We start from the raw sequence: 13507 nt of genomic DNA on the forward strand, positions 1-13507 counted from the left end.
CTCTCTCTCTTTTGCTCTCTCTCTCTCTCAATTGCTATAACAGCAGTCTGATTCACAGTTTAGAGAGAGGAGACTGCATTAACAAAAGAGGAGGATTTCTCTCTTTTTCCCTCTCTTTCTCTTTTTCTCTTCATTCTCTCTTTCTCTTTCCATTCTTTCTTTCGTTCTTTCTCTCTTTTCCTCTTCCTTCTGTCTCCATTCTCTATTTCTCCTTCTCTTTCTCTTCTTTTTCTCTTCCTCTTCATTTTCTCTTTTCATTCTCTTGCTTTATCTCTTTCTCTGTTTCTCTCTCTCTCTCTCTCTCTCTCTCTCTCTCTCTCTCTCTCTCAACAGTAGTCTGATTCACAGTTTAGAGAGAGGAGACTGTATTAACTGAAGAGGAGGATTTCTCTTTCTCCCTCTCTTTCTCTCTTTTTATCTTCATTCTCTCTTTCTCTTTCCATTCTTTCTTTTGTTCTTTCTTTTGCTCTCTTTTCTTCTTTCTGTCTCCATTCTCCTTCTTTCTCTTTCTTTCTCTTCCTTTTCTCTTCTTCTTCATTTTCTTCTGTCATTCTCTTGCTTTATCTCTTGCTCACTCACTTTTCCTCTTCATTTTCTCTTTCTTTTCATTCTCTTTCTCTCTTTTCCTCTTCATTCTCCCTTTCTGTTCTCTCTCCCTCTCTTTCTTTGCTTGTCTCTCTCTCAGTGTGATCTGGCTTGTCAGAGTAAATTAAAGTGTGTGTGTGTGTGGTGATTGTGAGGTCAGTGTGATCAGCTCAGCTCCTGATGGTCCAAACTGCTGCCATCTCATTAAGGAGGATTCACTCAAATCTCACATCACCTCACTTACATGCTGCTGTTCCCTGGTGGGCTGATAAAACTGTGAAAAGATAGAGAGACAGCAGTGCCTTCAGATGGGGGATGGGGGGAAAGATAAAGAGGAAAAGAAAGAGAAAACGCTGATATTACAGGTATGAGTGAACGAGAAAGACAGAGAAAATGACTATGAATTTGTGTTAGAGAGAGATTAATGTTTAGTAGTAACGCCCCCCCCTCTCTATCTCTCTCTCTCTCTCTCTCTCTCTCTCTCTCTCTCTCTCGATCTTTCTCTCTCTATCTATCTTTCTCTCTCTCTCTCTCTCTCTCTCTCGCTCTTTCTCGCTCTTTCTCTCTCTCTCGATCTTTCTCTCTCTCTCTCTCTCTCTCTCTCGCTCTTTCTCGCTCTTTCTCTCTCTCTCGATCTTTCTCTCTCTCTCTCTCTCTCTCTCTCTCTCTCTCTCTCTCTCTCTCTCTCTCACTCTTTCTCTGTCCTGTAGGCTGTGATTCCAAACCCCCTCATCACGCTGAGATCATTGTAAGTGTGACTGAAAGCACTCGAGTGCTGAAGCTCATGAATGTGCTTTTGAAAATGTTTGCCTTATGTGCTTGTAGTAGTTCAGTACTGTGAGACTGTGTTTTGCTGTGTTTGGGTGGCAGAAGTGCTGATGCTAATCACCAAGTACTGAGTGATTTCACAGGCCTGGTGATGAATATATTGTGTTAAAGGGCTGCAAAACAAGGACAAACACCTCTATGACAGTGCTAATTTCGGCTAGCGCACCTATGGGATTCCAGAAGTATGTTAGCACTAAGTATGTTAGCAAAATCTGAAGCTTGTAAAAGACATCGTCACTGTCCAAAGAAAACCAAGTATCTGCAAAAACCTTCTTTTACATAAGTTCAGTATAATTTAATGTAAAGAGTTTTTTCTCCAAACTATTTTAGAGCTTTTCTACTGGTTCATTCATCTTGAAATTCTGTAAAGGAGGAGCTGCTCTGCTCAAATGATGTAAGAAAGTATAAACAGAAAAAAATAAATTCTCAAAAAATCTAAATGTGATGGGCAGATTGTGACTGTGGTCACTTTTTGATTATGCCCTTAGTTAAACTGACACAATAGGCCTTCTGTTTAGCTCCTGAAGTCCTAACCAATGGGAAGACCTGTTTGGCTGTATATACATCTACGTAGATACCATGGAGCAATGCATCCATGTCCTGAGTGGTTAATTTTCCATTAATGGTGCTTTAAGAATTCAGCTCTTTCATTTCCAACCAAACCTTTGTAACTGCAATACAACAAGCATGATGATTGTATGCAAAGGAAATTGAATAAGGAGAACAGATGTATTTTTGTCTCAAAGAAATGATTACGCTTCCTCTGAAGGCCTTGAAGACCCTGATGGTTCTCCACAGGTTTTCCTGGTAATGAATGCGCTTGTTTGTACATGAGCTCATGGTTATTTTGTGGGAATTGCATTAGGCCTCATGCAGGTAAATTGCCACATCAATCTTTCTGGCATTTTTTCTCTAGCTTGTATTCACACTTAATCCCTTACCATTTAACTCCCCCATAAAAGTGCATGTGTGAAAGGGGCTAAAATTGTTTTAATCGAGAATTAATGCACAGAATCGAGTCCGGGAATCCATTGTTTCCCCTCACTTGGAATTGGTATCTAAAAATTCTGGAACTGAACAGGCTTAGGCTTTTGGTATGTTTGAACTTGAAAAGAGAGAATGGCACAGAGAGTGTTAGTAGGCATTAGCCTTGGGTTAGATTGATAATATTGAATATGTAACCGCTTAAAATCCCTGGCTTTTTACATAATAAGGCTTATTGTTTAGTAACTGCAAGGACATCAAGGCAAACTGGCTGTGGTATTCAGAGGTTCCAAGAGTGTATACTAAACCTTTGGGACTGCAGTGGGCCCTGGGCATATAAAGAGTTAAATAAGTGCTCTTTCAGAAGCTCCGCACCCAAAATTTGGGGACACACGTTGCTAAGGCAAATTACACTGGACTAGCAAACTTGCTTTCTCTCCGTGGCCAGAAAACCTTTTTCAAATGTTGTACTGACAAATACCGTAACATATTGTTAGAGAGGACCACCACACAGCAGGTCATGCAACTAACATTAGCTCAGTCGTGGGTTAGGAAACTGTCTGTACAGTTGCTGCTATGAAGCTAACCAGTTGTTATTGTAGCTTTCGAATGTCTCTCCAGCATTGAAACACCTCACTGCCAACTTTCATAGGTCTCTCCACCATTGAATCGCCTCACTGTCAACTTTTGAAGGTCTCTCCGCCATTGAAACACCTCACCATCAGCTTTCGGAGGTCTCTCCATGATTAAAACATCTATTTTTCGAAGGTCTCTCCGCTGCTGAAACATACTTGCCCAATCTAAGAACTTCTTTCTCAAACTTTGTTTGGCAAATCTTGTCCTCTTTGGCTGTTTCTTAGCCACCTCTCTGTCTTGACACTGCATGGAGTTCAGCATGTATACCCCCCAGGTCTTGTGCACATATACATACAGCCCTGTTTCTAATTGGCTGGAGTAGTATTGTGTAACTCATTTTGGACCTCTTTGTTTCCCATTTACAGAGCCAGTGTTGTGTATGATGACCAGGTTTTTTTTCGAGCGCAGAAATAGAACAGGGAAAATGTGATCTGTACGGTCAGGTTTTGTAGTTTGTACCTGCATTTGCATCACTGTAACATCATTCTGGTGATATTACAATCTTATTAGATTCATTAATCATTATCATTAAGCATATCATTAATTGCCATAACTCTGTAGACTATAAAGTTTGCCTAAATTGAAATTATTATCCCAGCTTCGTCAGCACTGATAAAATATGTTCTCCCATTTGGCTCATTTGGAAATGATGGCGTGCCATGTGGTTATTTTGAAATGAACGCATCACAGTGCATTTAGTTCTGTGGAACGCTGATTATGTGGCTTTTCAGACAGAGATGTAGTGGCTGAGAATACAAAAACACACAAGCTTCGCCCCCAGAGCCAGCACACTACATTTCCAATTCAAGACGAATATCAGAGTGTGGTGGAGAGGGGCAGCGTGTTCTAGAACGTTCCGGCAGAGCCTCTCGCGGCTGAGTAAACCTGACCATTACTCATCATAAACAGATTTAATCTGGTAGAGCAGAGAAACGCTGATGGTGTGAAGGTGGCGAGCTCAGCAGGAGAAGAAGCTCCTTCAGTTATAAACTTGCAGCTCCTCAGTGGGACGTCACGTTAACATGAAGCTTCAGCAGTCTGGACCTGCAGCATTAGGGACCTCATAAAGAATCAGCACCACTGCATGATTTCTGCTGTCAAAGTCTGTTTTTTTAAGAAGTAAATCTGAGTTATTCTACTCTATGTTTTTGATAAATAATGATACAGGAAAACTTTGACAAAAATGCAAATGCTTATGTGATTAAGACTTTCTTTCATGCTTTTAGAACTTACCAGACTAGACCGAACTTGCCAGATGAATGCTGCTGTATACTTTGTATGCAATATACTTTTGTGTTTTTATTGATAACAGTATGTAATACTGTGTTTTATTCCTTTTATACAACAGTTTTGCCAAATAAAGAATGTGCATTAACATTGCAAATTCCTTCTGATAGCAGAGTAGCCATGGCTAGAACCATAAAACTGTCACAATATCAGGTTCAGCTCAGCTTTTTCAAGATTTGCCATGTTAATCTGAATGTTGTTTGTTGCACCAGGCAGCCTGTAGAGCGTTTTACAGCTCATCTCAAATGCCCAATTATATTCTGAAAAGTCTACAAGCATCGACAGGTTCCAAATTCAATGAGGGCTAAATGGTCCGCACATCAAATTTTATCTTGTAGAAGTTGTCTGTGTTCATTTTCAGTTTTAGCAATGCTACATGAGCTCATGTAGGTCCAGCTTGCTGCCAGTTACATAATGTAAAACCTTGTGTCAGCGGCAGCTGGAGCAGTTTTTCTCTGAGAAATCTACTGTTGTTGCTGAAATCCATTGACCATAGCCATGCCCAGTGGCTGTGAGTAATGTGTGGTCATTTTGAAACCATTGCAGCCCAACACACATCCCAGCCACAAACCACAGTGCAGTGGGCAGAAGCCTGCAGGCCAGGCCACTTCCTCTGGGCTTGGGTTTTCATTGGGCCTCAGGCTTGTTGGCTTTTTTTTAAAGCACAGCTGTCATTAGGAGTGGACAATGCAACAATATGTTATTGTCATAGTAATGAATTCACTGTACAAAAGGCTTTCCTGGGTACATGGTCAGTACTTCGAATCAACGTATGATTAGCAGTTTCCTGCCTTATGTAAGTTAAAGCTGAAGATGCCACACATTTTAAAACGTGGACATCTGAAGTTTATAAGACAAATAACATGTTCCTTACTTTAACCCTTGGAAATCGGAGGCTCATTTCATTCTAATCAGTAACTAAAGGGACTGCAAACTGGCTGAGCTGTTATAGAAGTGTGTAATAAAGCATTTCTCTTGGTCTTTTAAGAGACTAAATTAAAGCCTAACATTAAATGTTAACAGAAGAGCCTGCTAGCCTGTTAGCTAGCTGTGTTTAACAGTTATACTTGTTAGGAAAATATATTTAAACAAATCCAGGATCTTAAGAAGAGTAGATTTAAGAGTAGATTTTATTTTTCAGGCCATTTATTTCATATACACACTGATACCTGCTCCCATCTATCAATAAGTGCAGCAAACGGCACATTAATTAATAACTCTATTAGTAGGTGGTCAAAGGTGTGCGTATAGTGATTATTTTACAATATGGTTTAACAAATCAGTTAATAGGACCATTAATATTATTAATAATACCATTATTATTTTTGCAAATGTTAAATAAACTAGAAGGGGAGAGTTCGTGAATTAACTTTAAGTTGGTTTGACAAAGCCATTGAAATGAAATCCCAGGTGGTTTCTAAGGTGTTGGTGTGTTATCCAAGATTGTTGCTAAGGTGTTGCTAGACCGTTGCTATGTTATCACAAGTGGATGCTAAGGTGTTGCTAAGCTGTTGCTATGTTATCCCAGGTGATTGCTAAGGTATTGCTTGGCCATTTCCTTTATCCCAGATATTTGCTATGGTGTTGCTAGGCTGTTGCTATGTTATCCCAGGTGATTGTTAAGGTATTGCTAGGCTGTTGCTATGTTATCCCAGATGGATGCTAAGATGTGGCTTGGCTATTGCTATTAAATAAATACTGTTATTGTGATATTGTGTATAATGAAAATGCACACAAATATCAAGTTATATTTTTGTAATATCATTCACCATTAGCTGTGCATTGTCCAATGTATGAATAAAAAATGTGCTCTTCTTCTTGCTCCAGCTGTTTCTCGTTGGGCAGTTTAGTGGTTTATTTTCTTCAGTGATGAGGAAAGCGCTGTAATCGCCACTGTTATCCTAATGCCTTACTGAGCAGCTGCAATAAGATCGGCCGCATTCTTCACCCCAAACTATGTTTCATATTCACAAACAATCAATTCAGCGTATAGAAATATTAGTATTCTTTGTGTGTGTCTGCGAGTGTGAGTTTAATCACACAAACGTCTGTGTGAATCAGTTTGAATAACTGTGTATGCGGGAGAAATCTTGACTGGCTTTCTCCCTCGCTCTGCTCTCTATGGGAAATTATACAGTGTGTGAGTGGAGAATGACTCACTGCAGCAGTTCAGATGTGTGTGGTTGGTGTTTGAGACCTCTAAATTGGAAAAGTCTGAATATTTCAGTAGCTGATTGACTATAACACAGTTATTAAGCTTTTTAGCGTCAGAACTACACACACATTCTCAGTATCAAAAGTGTCCAGCAGCGCTGATGACATAAGCATGCATGTGCACGTCAGTCTAACTGCATTTAGTAACAGTGTGAATGATGACTTTGCTTTCCGACAGCCAGGAACATCACAACGTTTAATCCTTTTCTCAACATCTACCATCGACTCTCTGCAGGAACAACACTCCGCATCACTTCAGTGGGAATGGGAGGGGCTAAACTGCTCTAAGCTGAACAAGTGCTTGTGTGTAAATGCGTTCGTGGTTGTGATGTCACAACCATGGTAGGTTTTGAGCAAATCTTTAAGCAAGAAATTGCCAAACTCTGGCCCTACAAAACAGTGGTCCCAAAAAGTATTTGGACATATATGCAATGCTTATTACCTGTTAACTCTGGCTCCATTTTTGCATGAGAGAGCACACGGCAAGTAAAAGGAGCACTTTGGTCTACAGTCATGATCTTGATCTTGGTTGGAAACAAGTTTTTTTTCCCCAACAGTCAGAATAGTTATATGAATTACTGGCATGGAGTAACAGGGGCTAGAATTGTGGAGTTTGGATCTCTAAACGCTCTGACTCTTGCTTTCTTATCAAGACCACATGTCTCTGTGGATAGTGGAAGGCTTTGAATGTAAAGACCCTCAGATTTACCATCATTTGCTTATTTGGTGCTTATGTTGCAAACGAGACGATCGTAACTGCTGTAAATAACAGATTAGAAGAAGCTTTGTGGGACTCGAATCCTGAGATACCAAGCTTTCTATTGATGTGTTGCATCACCGCATTGCTGGACAGTACAGTGATGTAGAAGAGTTTAAAAAATATAAAGTTCAGTTGCGTTAGTAGTAGTTGGGCAGCAAAATGCCAAACCGACCATTCCAAAAAAAGGCAGTGTTCTTTCACCCGCTGGCTGGTGTCTTTTAGATTGTTCGGATTTGAGTAGTTTATATGCAGAACTCTGCAGGCTTTCGTCCATACTGTCTTCTAAGTTTGTGAGCCCATCGGTAAATCATCGACTCCATGCTACAAAAAGCAGCCCTATACTGTGCTCTACAGTAGCCTTAGCACAGCCTATCAGATGTGCTGAAAGTATTCTCAGAAACAATTCTGTTTTGTGAAACATTTTATGTAGCAAACAAAATAACTACACTAATGTTTTTGAGTGGCTAGAGTGTCCAAATACTTTTAGAGGCTACTGCATATTGACTATTTGAACTAGATAGTAGAACAATGCAGGTCATCAAGCTTTTATTTCAGAAAAAGAAGGAAAATTACATTTTTTCAGATTGTGAAAACGACTGTTTAGACCGTATACAGGCTTTTTAGTGCAGGTTGGCTCTGTATGAATTACTCACACTTCTGTCTGTGGAGTGTGAAGTGCACTGTCTGGACTAGAGCTTATGAAATTTAGGCACTTTACTATTTATGTATTATTCTCTCTCACTCTCTTACTCTCTCTCCCGTGTCTTTGTCTGACCTCTGAGAGCTAATTAACTGGACAGGGCGGAGGTGACCATGGCAACCTGTCACTACAGAGCCTGTGACTCACACAACACAGCCACAAACACACACAGGCGGAAGTAGGTGTATCAGCAGTGAAGCTCTGAGTGAAGTGAAACATTGAGAGAAACAGTAAGGATGTCTGTGTTAATGTGGTTTGTGCTTATGAGGACAATGTGCAAAAATAACCTGAGTTGGGGGGATTCTCTGCTCCTTACATGCATACATGGCTTTGTTTTATATATATATATAGAAGCATAACATTCTGACCACCTCCTTGTTTCTACGCTCATTGTCCATTTTATCAGCTCCACTTACTCTGTAGGTGCACTTTGTAGTTCTACAGTTACAGACTGTAGTCCATCTGTTTCTATGAATACTTTGTTGGCCCCCTTTTACCCTTTTCTTGGTCAGGGACCCCATGGACCCTCACAGAGGAGGTGCTATTTGGGTGGTGGGTCATTCTCAGCACTGCAGTGACACTGACATGGTGGTGTGTTAGTGTGCGTTGTGCTGGTCTGAGTGGATCAGACACAGCAGTGCTGCTGGAGGTTATAAACACCTCAGTGTCACTGCTGGACTGCAAAGAGTCCACCAGCCAAAAATATCCAGCCAATAGTGTCCTGTGGCCAGGGTCCTGTGACCACCAATGAAGGACTAGAGGATGACCAACACAAGCTGTGCAGCAGCAGATGAGCTATCGTCTCTGACTTTACATCTACAAGGTGGGACAGACAAGGTAGAAGTGTCTAATAAAATGTCTAATAGAGTGGACAGTGAGTGGACACTGTGATTAAAAACTCGAGCAGCACTGCTGTGTCTGATCCACTTGTACCAGCACAACACACATTAACATACCACCACCTCGTCAGTGTTGCTGTATATGATATAACCATGATTAGCTTAATCATCAGTATTCGTCACTGCTCTTTTTAAAATACAAATTATTATTATTATTATCATTATTATTATTGTAAGGCATTCTGGATTTGGATGACATTATATTTCAGGATGTTGTGCCGTTTTCTCAAATGTTACGCAGTTATTCACAGCTCTGTTCAGAATTTCTCATTTTTACAGTTGTTTGAAATCTGTTAATTATTAACTTTATTTCCTCAGCCAAACGGGGTTTGTAATATTGGAAACAGTCCAAATGTTTGGCTTTGTGTGGACTGGTCAGTATTGGATAAGGAATGTAGTTTATTGGAGAGAGATGGACACACACACACACTGAGAGAGAGAGAGAGAGAGAGAGAGAGATGGAGAGAGAGAAAGACAGAGAGAGAGAGAGAGAGAGAGAGAGAGAGAGAGAGATGGAGGTTAACCCATCAACCTGTAAGCTCTAGAATTGGGTTCTCATCAGATAACACTGAGGATCAGGTAACAGAGAGAGAGAGAGAGAGAGAGAGAGAGAGAGAGTGTATAGTCCATTTTTGCCCAACATAAGCTTCTTTTACCCCACTGCCCCACTGTGTGTATCTCTGTAGGACTGTGATCCTTATACTGATGCTAGTCATGTCAGAATTACAGTACACAGACACCCACACACACACATACAGTGCCCTCCATAATTATTGGCACCCCTGGTTAAGATGTGTCAAAAGCCTTAAAATAAATTCAGTTTTTATTGTGGAAACATACTGTCACACTGAAAATTGTAGAAAAATGTAACCTTTAACTCAAGTAGAGTTTTAGGGGGAAAATAAAATCCCTGACTAAGAAATAATTTTTCTTCATAAAATCACCTGTTCCACAATTATTGGCAGCCCTAACAATTCTTAGGAAATAAATGTAATTAAAGAATTTCTGTCACTTCTACAGTAGTTTACGAAGTTAATCAAAGTATGTAGGAACATTTAATTAGCAATTCACAACTTCCTGTTTCCCTGGGGTATAATTATGACGTGACACAGAGGCCATTTCTCTTCAACATGGGAAAGACAAAGGAACATAGCATTCAAGTAAGGCAGATGTGTGTTGACCTTCACAGGTCAGGCAATGGCTACAAGAAAATAGCCACTCACCTACACCTGTCCGTATCTACTGTCAGAGGAATTATTAAGAAGTTTTAAACAACTGGAACAGTGGTAAACAAGTCTGGACGAGGACGCAAGTTTATTTTGCCACCACGCACAGTGAGGAGGATGATAAGAGAAATAAAAAGTTCTCCAAAGCTCACTGTTACGGAACTGCAACAAATGGTAGCATCTTGGGGTCACGAAGTCTCCAAAACAACCATCAGACGCTATCTACACGCCAACAAGCTGTTTGGGAGGCATGCACGGAAAAAACCTTTTCTCACTCACAATCATAAACGTAAACGTTTGGAGTTTGCTAAGCAGTACTGGGACTTCAACTGGGACCGTGTGCTTTGGTCAGATGAAACAAAGATAGAGCTTTTTGGCAACAAATGCTGTAAGTGGGTCTGGCGTAACACAAGAGCTGAGTATGCAGAAAAGCACCTCATGCCCACTGTGAAATACGGGGAGGATCAGTGATGCTGTGGGCCTGCTTTTCTTCCAAAGGCCCAGGGAACCTTGTTAGGGTGCATGGCATCATGAATGCTTTGAAATACCAGGACATTTTAAAACAAAATCTGGTGGCTTCTGCCCGAAAGCTGAAGATGGGTCGTCACTGGGTCTTTCAGCAAGATAATGACCCTAAACATATGGCAAGATCTACACAGAAATGGTTGACCACACACAGAATCAAGCTCCTCCCATGGCCATCTCAGTCCCCAGACCTTAACCCCATTGAAAACCTGTGGGGTGAGCTGAAGAGGAGAGTGCAGAGGAGAGGACCCAGGTCGCTGGATGATTTAGAGAGATTGTGCAAAGAGGAATGGTCGAAGATACCTCTTTCTGTGTTCTCCCATCTTGTGAAACATTATAGGAGAAGATTAGGTGCTGTTTTGTTGGCAAAGGGGGGTTGTACAAAGTATTAACATCAGGGGTGCTAATAATTGTGGCACACATTATTTGATGTTAAACAATTATTTCTTAATGTGGGATTTTTTTCCTACTGAATAAATGCACTTGAGATAAAGGTTGGATTTTGCTCTTTTTTCCATCGTGGTCCTATATTATTTAAAAAAACCCTCAATTTATTAGAAGCTAAAGAACACATCTTAACCAGGGGTGCCAATAATTATGGAGGGCACTGTACATATATATATATGTGTGTGTGTGTGTGTGTGTGTGTGTTTGTAGATAGATAGATAGATAGATAGATAGATAGATAGATAGATAGATAGATAGATAGATAAAGCCTTATATCTATGTTGTTTTGCTGTTTTGTTTTTTTACATTGTTAAATGATTTTAACACATTCAGTTATCCATTACATTGTAACAAAATCTTATTCAATTAATTTCCTTTACATATTTTTTTTGTTTCCTGTAGATGTTTTAATAGATACAAGGTTTCGACAGTGGTGTGTGTGTGTGTGTGTGTGTGTGTGTGTGTGTGTGTGTGTCATCAATGCCAGGACAAAACTTTTGATGTCCAATCCCTAGCAGATTAAACAGGGTCTGTGTGAAGTACTCATTACAAAGGGTCATTACAGAAGGTCAGCAATACAGTGCTAATGCTTAGAGACTTGAGAATGAAGCTGATGTTGTCCTAATTGTGTGTATGTGTTTGTTTTCAATCCATAGAGAATAATCTACAAAGTCAGAGCTGACAAAAACAGTCTCATTGTGTAAAATCAGAAGTTATTTGTGGTTTTTGAGGTTAAGGTCAGGGTATCTTGTATTTTCAAGTTTTTACTTGAATTTGAAAAGTCTAGCTGCCCTTAACATCATGATAGCAGTTCGTGATAAACTGACCAATATAAATGCTCCAAAAATACTTAAAAAGTCTTGTTTCACTAACTTCCGTTCAAAGTTAAAAAGGTTCTTCTGTCTTCTGTAAAGTTACAGTTTAGGAGACAGGACGTTCGGTTGTGACAGTGACGGTATGTAATCCATATTGCATATAGGTACTTTGATATATATCATGTATACGAGACATGTGTGACCTTCTGCCATTGTATAAGAACAAAGCCGTGTGTGTTCTGCTCTCCATGTAGAGCAGATGTAAAACAACCCTGACAGGTATTCCGCTGCCATCTGAAACTCCTTGGAGGCCTTTAAAAGTGCGAGCCCTCTCATATACTCTATACTCACACACTGGAGCCGGTAGCTGCTGCGCTGTAATGATCCACCCCCAGCTCGTCACCGTCAGGAGTCCAGAGACCTTGTGTGGTTTGATTTTCATTGTTTTCAGTTACGTTTTAATATCAATTAAAAAATAATGCTGTAAACATCTTGACAGGTTTTTCCGGCAAAGATGCTGAACATCCTTAATTTACAAAATGGACCACTGACCACTTACTTTCTTTCTTTCTTACTTTCTTACTTACTTTCTTACTTGCCTACTTTCTTACTTACATACTTTCTTATTTTCTTACCTACTTTCTTACTTAATTTCTTACTTACTTACCTACTTACTTTCTTACTTACTTACTTACTTGTGGGGCAGTCGTGGGCTGGAGGTTAGGGAATCAGCCCTGTGACCTGTGGTTGTCGGTTCAATCCCATTGACTGAAGTGCCCTTGAGCAAGGCACCTAACCCCCAATTGCTCCTCGGGCGCCGTAGATAGGGCTGCCCACTGCTCCGGGCAAGTGTGCTCACTGCCCCCTAGTGTGTGTTCACTAATATGCATGTATTTGGGTGTTTCAATGCACGGATGGGTTAAATGCAGAGGTCTAATTTCACAGGTGGCACAGTGGTGCAGTGGGTAGCGCTGTCGCCTCAGGAGGGCCTGGGATCGATTCCCTGGCTGGGCAGTCGGGGTCCTCTCTGTGTGGAGTTTGCATGTTCTTCCGTGTCTGCATGGGTTTCCTCCAGGTTCTCCGGGTTTCTTCCCACAGTCCAAAGACATGCAGTCAGGCCAAATGGACATGTTACACTGCCTCTAGGTGTGAGGGTGTGAGTGATTGTGTATGTCTGTCTGTCTGCCCTGCGATGGCCTGGCTACCTGTCCAGGGTGTAGCCTGCCTTCCGCCCGTTGACCGCTGGGATATGCTGCAGTGACCCTGAGGGAGAAGTGGCTTAGAAAATGTGTGTATGTGTGGAACTTCACAGTGTGCAAAACACAGTGACAAATGGTTGTTAATTCTTAATATTCTTACTTACCGACCTGCTTACTTACTTACTTACTTACCTACTTTCTTATTTACTTACCTTCTTTCTTTTTTGCTTACTTTCTTACTTATCTACATCCTTACTTATTTTCTTATTTATTTACTTTCTTACTTACTTTCTTTTTTTTTCTTGTTTTTACTTCTCTGCTTATATCTTCTTTCTTTCTTCTGTTACATTTATGGCATTTGGCTGATGCTCTTATCCAGAGCGACTTACAATTTGATCATTT

At 40.5% G+C, this 13507-nt stretch overlaps 1 protein-coding gene across 17 annotated transcripts in view; it reads left to right on the forward strand.

The window, feature by feature from the left end:
• Positions 1–13507, forward strand: part of LOC108427443 (adhesion G protein-coupled receptor L3-like) — a 444945-nt gene that overhangs the window by 138341 nt on the left and 293097 nt on the right. Inside the window, exon 3 of one of the 17 annotated variants that reach the window (XM_017697570.2) lies at positions 1296–1333. The exons of the other annotated variants lie outside the window; for them this stretch is intronic. The gene's annotated coding sequence lies outside the window, so the exon portion shown is untranslated. The remainder of the gene's footprint in view (positions 1–1295; positions 1334–13507) is intronic. 17 annotated transcript variants of the gene reach the window in all.

This window comes from Pygocentrus nattereri, chromosome 22, assembly GCF_015220715.1.
Source record: "Pygocentrus nattereri isolate fPygNat1 chromosome 22, fPygNat1.pri, whole genome shotgun sequence".
Taxonomy (NCBI): Eukaryota; Metazoa; Chordata; class Actinopteri; order Characiformes; family Serrasalmidae; genus Pygocentrus; species Pygocentrus nattereri.